Genomic DNA, 10,407 nt, shown 5'->3' on the forward strand with positions numbered 1-10,407 from the left:
CGAATACACAGAGTTTTTAGAAAGAATTGTTTTCATAGGTGAAAACTCCGTTTATGTGTAAATAAAAGGCACAAAGGAAGGAAAAGTCTCCGTTTTTACACATACCTGTGTAACAAGGTCTCAGTCAGACTGAGTTACACATCGTCCAGCATGTACAGCTGAAACAATGACATCACTGATGTCAGTATTAGCTAACCTGCAGTGACAGCTTTGAGTACACTTCAGGGGACTGATGGAACCTGGACACATCAGCCCAGGATGGTGGACATTTTGAGACATTTGGACAAAAGAAGCACACTGTAGATCACAGTGCTGAAGAGAAGCCTGAGAGCACAGCGCTGTAACACTGAGGCTCTGCTGTGTGACACTCTCTCATCAGTTTATCTCCTGCCTGCGCTCCGTCACACAGGCCGGCAGTGTGTGTCCTCAGAAAGGTCAGGTTCTGCAGTTTTTGTCATTTTGAACCACCTCACTGTGATGTAGGGCTGCAACAAACGAGTAGTTTGATACTCGGCGATTATTTTTGCGAATACTCGAGTACTCAGATCACACGTAAATGTCATAGTTTTCCCATAGATACAGCTGCAGCTAACAGCTAATGGATACCTGCTTTGGACCGCTGCAGTGTCATTGCTTCAGGCCGTGACCGCCTCCATGCCGGGCGCCAAAACGCGTATGTGTGTGTGTGTGTGTACAGTTTACACATTTTGAACCCCCCAATGACGTCTCTAACGAGTCATCGAGTACTAAATTAGTTGTCGATGCATTTTGCCCTCGAATATTACTCGAGTACTTGTAAAGTAATCGTTGCAGCCCTACTGTGATGAAGACTTTCAAAGATATTCTGAATGAAGAAGAGGCGTCAGGGTGTCTGTCTGTGTTCATACCTGCACTGTGGGCTGAAGACAGTCGGCTCACTTCTTCATTCTCCTGTGCAGATGTGGGCTGCAGAGCTGCAGTCTCCTCAGAGACGGCGGTTGTTATGGTTTCATAGAACACACACAGATGGTGATGCTGCGAATAAAAAGGATGGAGGATACACAGAACCAAGACACAGGCAGGAACAACGAGGGCGGGCAGCCAATCACAGAGGAGGAAAGACAACAGGAAGTAAAACAAACTGCCTACCAAAACAAAACAGGAAGTAGAAAAAAACTGAAACAGAACCAACTTAACACAAGAGAACATCCACCCACCCATCATCTGAACCAGAACCAAAGACCTTTATACAGCACAAAGTGAACTTAATGACCAAAAGATGATAAACAAATGGAACACGTGTGACAGGAGCAGCTGTCCTTTAAAGGACCTGCAGTGGGACACAGCTGTGTGGTCCTCACCCGGAGCTGGTCTGGACCAGCCTGGCTGTGCTCAGGGACACAGCAGCATGTGCAGCATGTCTGCAGCAGCACATCCAGACTGAACAGCACCTCCAGCAGCAGGCCTGCACAGCTTGCACTGTCACTGTTTACTTGCTACATCTGGCCGCTAATGTTGTTATTCATAAATGATGATGATGATGGCCCTGCTTGTTATATCTGAGAACGACAGGAGCACCAGGAAACCAGCATTATAAAGAATCATTAGACTGGAGCACATGAAAGCCTATTTCCACACATTTAGGGCTGCGTTCTCATTATCCACAGCATAAATCACTCTCTGCCAAGAAGAATCATGAGCTGGTAAAATATATACATGTCTATATAAACCTCCACATGTTCTATCAGAGTCCTCAGGTGACTGGTCATGATTTAAATAAGCGTGGGAATATTTTATGAGCCAAGGACAGGCAGAAGCAGGAGCGGCACGTCGATATTCATACGATGCTCTCAATCGATGTTCTTTCTTCTACAGAGCTGAAGGCGGCTCGCTGAATGTGAGAGACGTGCTGCAGGAGGACAAAGACCGTCAGGAGGTGTGAGCTCCACAGCACAGGACGTGCAGACGTATCAGGATGCAGCCAGATGTTTGGTGGGATCCAGGTCATATAACAGCATCCTGCTCCCTCTGCTCTGTTAACTGCTAAGTGCTCTGTGCTTCAAACCTCGCTGACACCTGAGCCTTTTCCTGAAGAACACAGCCTGTTCAGAGGACCCTTATCTTTGGTCCCAAACCTCCCCTCACAAGCTACAACAAGCCCCGTTGACTTAATGTTGTCCTCCCAAGACGCACCGGTCTCAGCGCTCTCACACAGGAGCAGATAAAAATGCAGCGCGAGGAACGACACTGAGGAACTTTGGTGCTTTTCTGCTGAGAGCTATTGATTCATTCACAGCTTTGGCTCACCGTGTTCTCGCTGTGCTAACAACACGCACCGGACACGGTAAGAGGAGCTGAGACTGCAGGAGGCGCAGAGGAGGAGCTGAGCAACCAGCTGCTTACAGCCAATCAGGACTCCGTCAGCACACGGGGTCAGACATTAAACCACGTGTTAGGATAAAAATTTCTGGTTCAGATTCATATAAAACTCGATCAATACCGATGACCAGTCTGGTGTTAAAACTTGATTTCGGCCCCATGCATCAGCAGCACGTTGGTAGAGCTCAATGACAACAAGCACAGAGCAGCAACATAGGAAGCCAGCGGTATGGAGGTAATTCACAGTCACTGTGCCAATAATCAATCACTTAACTCTTCTCTATTTTCTCTTCTTTAATTACAGAAAAAAAACTGCTGCTTTTCCTGTTCAAAGGAAAATGTGACACAAGGTGACATCACCACAAGCCACCGTACAGCATCAGTCACCATCAGTCCTAATCTGAACTAACCAATCAGCAGCCATTAGCAGGATGCTAGCATGCTATGGTCCGAATTAGCTGTAAGGAAGAGGGGCGCTGTGGGATGGCTCTCCTCAGACGTCTCTAACTGGTTGCGAGGTGACCGTGACGTCGTTAATTTGGCGCAGCTGCTTCATATTGATCAGCAGCATCAGATCTTAGGTGAAACTTCAACAAAGCCATCCACCTAAAACTCCTTTTGAGAGAGAACAGTTCAGCTCGACATGCAAACAAACGCACAGCTTTGGTTTAGCAGCATCTGAGCAGACTTTACATGGAGTACTTTCTCAGAAAGCCTCTCTGAACTGTGTCATGTCGGGGTGAAAAATCCCCTTGTTTCCTTCTGATCACCCCCTGAATTAGTTTGTAAGGAAGGAGCGGATAAATTCTGGTCTCAAAATTATAATTTATTAAACAATGAGGCAAATTCTGAGTCACAGAGCTCTGGGTTGTTGCACACAAAGAACCAAACAAGAACAACACAAGAACAGGACAACCAACAAGAACAAACAATCACACAGCAACAACGAACAACGCAACAACAACTGGACATGGAATTCACACATTGATATACCACATGGGCGTTCCTGCCTGCCAGCCCACAGGGGCATCTACTATCCCCCTGCAGACCCTGGGTCATACAGCGAATAGAACATTAGTGTTTACTGCCAAATAAGGTAAAACTTCAATTTCTTAAATCTCATAGGTTGTGAGTCCGATCTAGGGATGACCATAACATGGGGCACTCAGGAGAAAAACACATTCCTTTAGAATCTGGCTTTTATCAGGTCAGAGGTGCTGCTGTCCTTAGTCTGAATTTATGACCATCTCGTACCAACCGGAGCTCCAGAGAGCAGAAAAACAACTGATCTCATCTGCCACAGCCTGAACTGCAGAAAACAAAGTTATATGACACACTATGAAATTACTTCTTAATACATTCAGTATCCTCAAATTACTTTGATTTTCTATAAAATTTCCTAACACATAAACACTTATGAAAATCACATTATTAAGTGATAAACACATATAAACATGAATACTTATATATCTGAACACACTGCATGTTAACACCATGCAGAATAAATTCTTTCACCCAACAGTTGTTGTACCCAGCGTCCAAGCTCTACAGCACCATGTGACGCATCATGGCGACGCAGACAGTGAGCTGACAATAGTCTGCTCAGAACTTCACCTAAACGTTACACAATGAGTTTAAAAAAATAAGAACTGCCCATATAAAATCTGACGGCCAGACATTGCACACCTTATATACTACGATGCACCGGAGTGACGCCTTTTGTCATCCAGTCTCTCTGACATGGAGAAAGAGAGAGGAAAACAAACAAGCATGCAAATGTAATTTATTCAGGCTGGAGCTCATTTTAATTTAATGCTGCTATATAGAAAATAGCTGCTCCCATATATAATGGCAGAGGAAACACTGGTAAGTTTGCAATATGTTGTTCCATAACTGCACTTTCATGATGTGTATGGTCTGTGTTATAACAATTACAGTAGAGTTATTAGTGTGTGAAGCCCACACTGGGGCACACAGGCTCGGGTCCGGCAGCTCTACTGTAAAGTGGTTTGAAAAAATGAAATCGTAATCAGCTAAAATCAACAGCAGGTCAAACTCAATCAAAAACTGGAAATCAGAATCGGGATTCCTAGTTAGCATTAAGCACAGACAAATAATACAGAGATTAACAGATTACTGTTGATAAGAAGCACAATGTGTATATTTAGGAGACCATGCAGTCTGAAACTGGAGAGATGAACATGTTTGTGCTGCTAACTAATGAAACAATCTAAACAGCCTTATGCTATTTATCTTATTTGACAGGCAGCAAATCATTAATTAATTCACTGATTAAATGTAACTTCATACAGTCTGCACATAGGACGCAGACACATGCGCACATACAGGTGAGCACACTTCCACCAGCGGATTGAGCTGGTGGATTAGGCTAAACTAAGCTAAGCTAAGCTAAACTAAGCTAAGGTAAGCTAACGGTTGTGACGCGACCGATCATGTGGCGCGCTTGATCGGCATAAAATTGGCATATCTCAGTCTGATCTGCGGATGCCGGTCATGGCCGATCAATCGCTGCATCTCTGATGCTAACTGAGAAATAACAGCAGCTGCTCCGATGTTTTCAACGGTAAATAAACAAAGCACAGAGCTCTGAGGAGCTAAAGCAGAGAGAGAACAGCTGGAGGGACACATCTGTAGCTCCAAGTCATGAAGTCAGTGTCCTCCTGTCAGAAACACTATGTGCTGAATGTCACTCTTTTCACACAGAGCCGTTGTTGTTCCGTGACATTGTCATGTTTACATACCTGTTCTGTGTAGCTTGATCTCAGGCTTCAGGAGCAGATCCAGCAGTTTGCGCTGACGGTCCAGCTCTCCCTCGTACTGGACGATAGTTTGTTCAAACACTCCCAATATTTCAGCAGCAGCAGCAGTTAGCCGCTCGCTGATAAAACCTCTCGGAGACTCCGCAGCAGCCATTCAGATGTAATAAAACACTTACAGTGGAAAACTTCTGTTGAACTTCTGCTGTCGCTGTGCTCGTCTTTCTAGTTCCTCTTCCCCCTCCTTCTCCTTGTTCAGTTCATTTGTTTGATTGCCGTTGCTAGGCAATAAAACACTTGTTATTCACCCTCTTTCATCTTTTTTGTTTGATTTCCGTTGCTAGGCAACTTGCCGTTGCTAGGCAATCAACTCTTGTTATTCACCCTCTTTCTTCTTCTTCTTCTTAGTTTAATTGCCGTTGCTCATCTGTTGTTCATCTCCCAGAGGACATTCCGGGTCAACTTCACGTTTTTTTCCAAAAATGATAGTTTTTCAAATATTAAGCAATTTCGGTGTCATCTGCCAAATGTATCTCCTCCTAGAAATTTCAAGCTGCAGACTCCATTTTAGTCTTAAAACGCTCATTAGATGCCGCTCTATCAAACTTGTATTCAGAATTTTCTAATTCCGAATCGTTTCCACACGCCAGGCGCAGCCACAGGTTCTGAGCGCTGTGTTTACTTGTTTTTGCTCCTTGCTTTATAGTTTTTTTACAAACCATACATTTTGTATGACTTACAAATGCCAATATTTCCTTCAGACTAGGTTTCTATTTTCTTTATATTTCATTATATTTCCATTTGAATGACTTAATTGGAATTGTGAAAAGTCTCCTACCCTGAAATGACTGAGCTGTTTCTGAGGTATTGCCGTCTCCTTCCTCCTCTCTGGCGCTTACTGTTTGTAAATGGCAGATTTCAAGCCCAGGAGACTGGTGGGAGTGCATGCAGCCTGTGGGAGTCAAATGAAAAAAACTGGAAGATTGTAAACAAGAAATGTATATAAGAAATGTGAATAGCTGGTTCATAGAGTGGAGGCTGACCACCATTTTAAATCTGTCCTAAAGTGCATATTGTGCAGAATCAGAAAAACCTCATTAATCCCTGCAGATGCTGCTTTGTTCAGTCACTCAACATCATAAATTATCCTGGATAGTATGAGAGATGGATTGATTTGTCATGTTCACAGTCCTCCCAACATCAACAGACAAGTGCCTCATAATGCACCTGTAGGGGCTACTGCTGTAATAAAAGGAATGACGCAAAAATGTGTGACATGCATCTTTCACACACACATTTCCAAGAATCCGTCTGTATATTATAATACAATAGGCATATTTTATAAATGCTGTTGCCCAGAACATATACATTGGTTTGTGATTAAATGGTACCCTAGCTTCTATATCGTATGCTCACTCAGACTTGATACGGGGCAGAATCTTGTATTCGTATATGTACTTCCAATATGAGGCGCCCTCACATTTAGGCCTTAGCTAGGTCTGTGTCTGAGTAAACGCTCTTACTTGACACACACATATGCATCAAATACAGCAAGCCATTGCCATCACACAAGGACATCTGGCATTCAGCACACCAGCTGTACTTTTATAAAATATAAATGTTGTTGTTTTTCAGTGTTCTCAGGCACTGATGTGACATGAATAAGCATGTTTCTCACAAATGATGGTCTTGTTCCGCCTGCTATTGAGGAAACTGACAGTTAAGGTTGGTCAGATATGGGAGACAAAGCCTTATGTAGCCTTATGCCTTCGACCCTCAGATTGCCTCCTCTGCTGAGGCTTATTAACACAGACCTGTATCCATAGTAGTTCACATGTACAAGTGGCTTGGATGACGTCCCTGAAACTATGAAAGGTGGAGAAATAAATTCAACTCTGAAGAAGATAATTGTGTTGTTACAAAGCTTGTTGTCAGTATAGACTTTCAGGTATTTTCTGTCTTATGTTTTGTCACAGAACATGTGTTTACTGCAGATGTATTTATGAGAGAAGTTAAAGGAGTTAGCTCTTTTTTATGCTGCTGTAAACTAATATAAGGTTCATTTCATCATAAAAATGCAATTGGGCCACTTTACAGATATTCACACAAACTCAGATAACTTGTCTTCCACCTGATATGTTCTTTTGGTTTCATAAGAGAAGAATATGGAGAAAGAGGTCAGCTGTAGTTCCTCCTCTCAGTTCCATTGCAGTGTATTATTGTGTCTGTCTCCTTATTTCATTTCCACTGTGTTTGGGGACTGCCAGGTGAATGCCTGTTTTTTCCATCTCCTGGTGTCGTATGTTACTAACAGTGTTGGGAAGAATACTTTTAAAAAAGTATTCAGTTACTGAATACAGATTACAGGCCCTACAACTTAACATTGCTCAGTCTAAGTAACATATTCTGAATACTTGGATTACTCACACATTAATTTGTGTAGCATGTGTATGATATACTCTACAAATCTGGATGTATTGAGTTGGACTAGTGCAGGGGTCGGCAACCTTCAGCATTAAAAGAGCCATTTGGGCCGGTTTCCACTGAATAAAGCACACTCGGAGCCACAAACCCCTAACTACTAATCTACACCTATTTGACTAAATTAAAGGCAAAATGAATCTATATATAGGCCTAATATAGATAGATATAGATAATATTTATCTGAACAAAAAATGCCAGTTTATATGTTATTTTGATTTCAGTGTGCCGTCATAGTACAGTAGTCAACCTGAATATGAAGCACATTAGTTCAGGGTCCGATATAAAAATATGTATTTTCAGAATAACAGCTTGTTAAATTATTTCTTTCACCTGGTTAATGTGAGTTCTGCTCTGGAACTTCACTGCACAGCGTATCGTATCCACTTCAGGGCTGGAAGACGTCGCTTTGATTTTCACGAAGGACTGAGCTCTGATCTGTGAGGCTGGAGCGATGTTTACTTTTAATGTAGTTCATGATGGAAAACACCAGCTCGCTCAAGTATGAGGATCCAAAGATTGACAGGACTCCAAATGCAAACTTTTCCATGTTCATATAAGTGTCGGGAATGTCATTGCATGCAGGCTGTCGAACACCAGTTTGTCCGGTGTCACAGGTGCTGCGCACAGGACGCGACCGTGACGCATATTTTGACAAAATATTAAAAGTTTTATTTTAATCACGACAGCATCTCAATCTCCAAAGAAACAACTATTACTATGAAAAAACTAAATGAATAAAATAAAATACATTTAAATTAAACGGCCATTATTTATTCATATTATTATTATTTTTTTCCAAAAATGAGCTCGCTGCCTGGGAGCCACAACAGAGGGATGAAAGAGCCTCATGCAGCTCTGGAGCCGCAGGTTGCCGACCCCTGGACTAGTGGCTCAGAAGTGTAGGAGCAGCTCTGGGAGTGAGTAAAAGAGAGACAGGGAGATGATTTGCTGAAGTACCATATATATTTAAATGACACACAAAAGACAAACAGTTAACAAACCCAGCAATGGGGGGGGCCACACGCAGCGAGGGGACAAAAGTTCAAAATAAAGGGGGCTGCAGGAGCCTCCTACCACTCCTCCAACCAGAAGAGATCTGGGCCAGATCCAGACGTTGAGCTGAATCGTATTCTTCGAGCCTAAGCAGAGCTCAATCCTAGCTCGCCATCAGCCCTGGCCTGCACACAGCACAGGACCAATTAATGTGCACACAGTCCATCTATCTAATAATAATACAGTACAAATCGTATCATACATAGTTCTAAATTAGAGTTCTCATATCATCAAATATATACATACAAACATAGATATTCTATTAGTCAAATTGGGAAATAAATATTTGCTATATTATAATATCAATTCTGCTAGTGTAGCAATATCAAACATGATCAAACATTAAAGGTCAGACAGAAATACTTTACAGACCTCTCACATTGATTCAATGTAGCACAGTTAAGGATAGTCAGAGAGACCTGGCTTTTTTCTGGACTCAGTGCAGGAGGTGGGTGACAGGAGGGTTCTGACAAAACTGACTCCCATGATGCACCACTGAGACACAGGAAGTCATTCCTGCCTGTCTCAATCAAACTACTGAACTCTGAACTGGAAGATAAGACAAGACAAGACTTTATTAATCCCGAAGGAAATTCCTGTGTCAGAGGTATCAAGGTACATTAAATGCAGTTAAGTACAGAGTATAAGAGTAGAAGTGTCACTCAGACACTGTACATTCATACTGGTGCATTCATGTCCTGCTCTTTACTATGGAAAGGTTTTATACAGTAGTGAATATGTTCTTTAGATACAACTCAGGGATTTAAATGCTGTCTAGGTATTTAGATATTTATTATATATTTCAATGTATCTTTAATTTCTAATGTCTGTAACAAAAAAGAATTTCCCCTCGGGGATAAATAAAGTCATTCTGATTCTGATTCTGATTCTGATGCTGGACAATGAGTCCACCCCCTGCAGGACCCTGTCAGCTCTGCAGAGCAGCTTCAGTGGCAGACTGCTCCACCCTCGGTGTGTGAAGGAGAGATACAGAAGGTCTTTCCTTCCTGCTGCTGTCAGACTGTATAATAACCACTTCTGATAGGAGCAATATTCACACACCACAGTGTACAACACATTATTTATTTAGTTTCTGATGCACTATGTACAGTTTTCTTACAGACCACTTCTCCCCTCCACTCACCTGTGCAATAACTGTTCATATGTAAACTGTTGATGATTCTATTCTATATTTTATTGGTAGTTTATTTTATCATATATATCTTTTCTTAACTTATCCTTTGCTGTCTGTACCTGCTGTTGCAAAAATGCAATTTCCCCATTGTGGGACTAAGGTTTCTTAATTCTTAATATCCTGTGCTAACCGCTCCATATAAACCAATGGAAGCGGCTAGGCTAACTTACCCAATGGGAATGAATGAGCGGCTGAGCTAACAGTAATGAGACTCACCAGTTCTGTAGTTTAAGATCAATTCAGATGATCCACTCATATCCACTCCGCATAAAGACTTTGGTAGTTGGCTCCTATAGATCAACATTCAGTACATTTGATTTGAAGAGAGGACAACATGAATTACAGCAAACTTTTCCTACTCGTGTCCCACTCGCATCTAGACTGGCACTGCCAGGTTACAGTGATGCGATTGGTCTGAGTCGGACGTCATTACGTAGAAATACAACACGGCCCACAATACAATATTGGAGCAGTAGCTGGAGTTTTTCACCCGGGTTACAATTTTAAGCGAGTGAATGCAGCGATCAGTCCCTGTTTACT

Source organism: Parambassis ranga, unplaced genomic scaffold (assembly GCF_900634625.1).
Source record: "Parambassis ranga unplaced genomic scaffold, fParRan2.1 scaffold_27_arrow_ctg1, whole genome shotgun sequence".
Lineage (NCBI taxonomy): Eukaryota > Metazoa > Chordata > Actinopteri > Ambassidae > Parambassis > Parambassis ranga.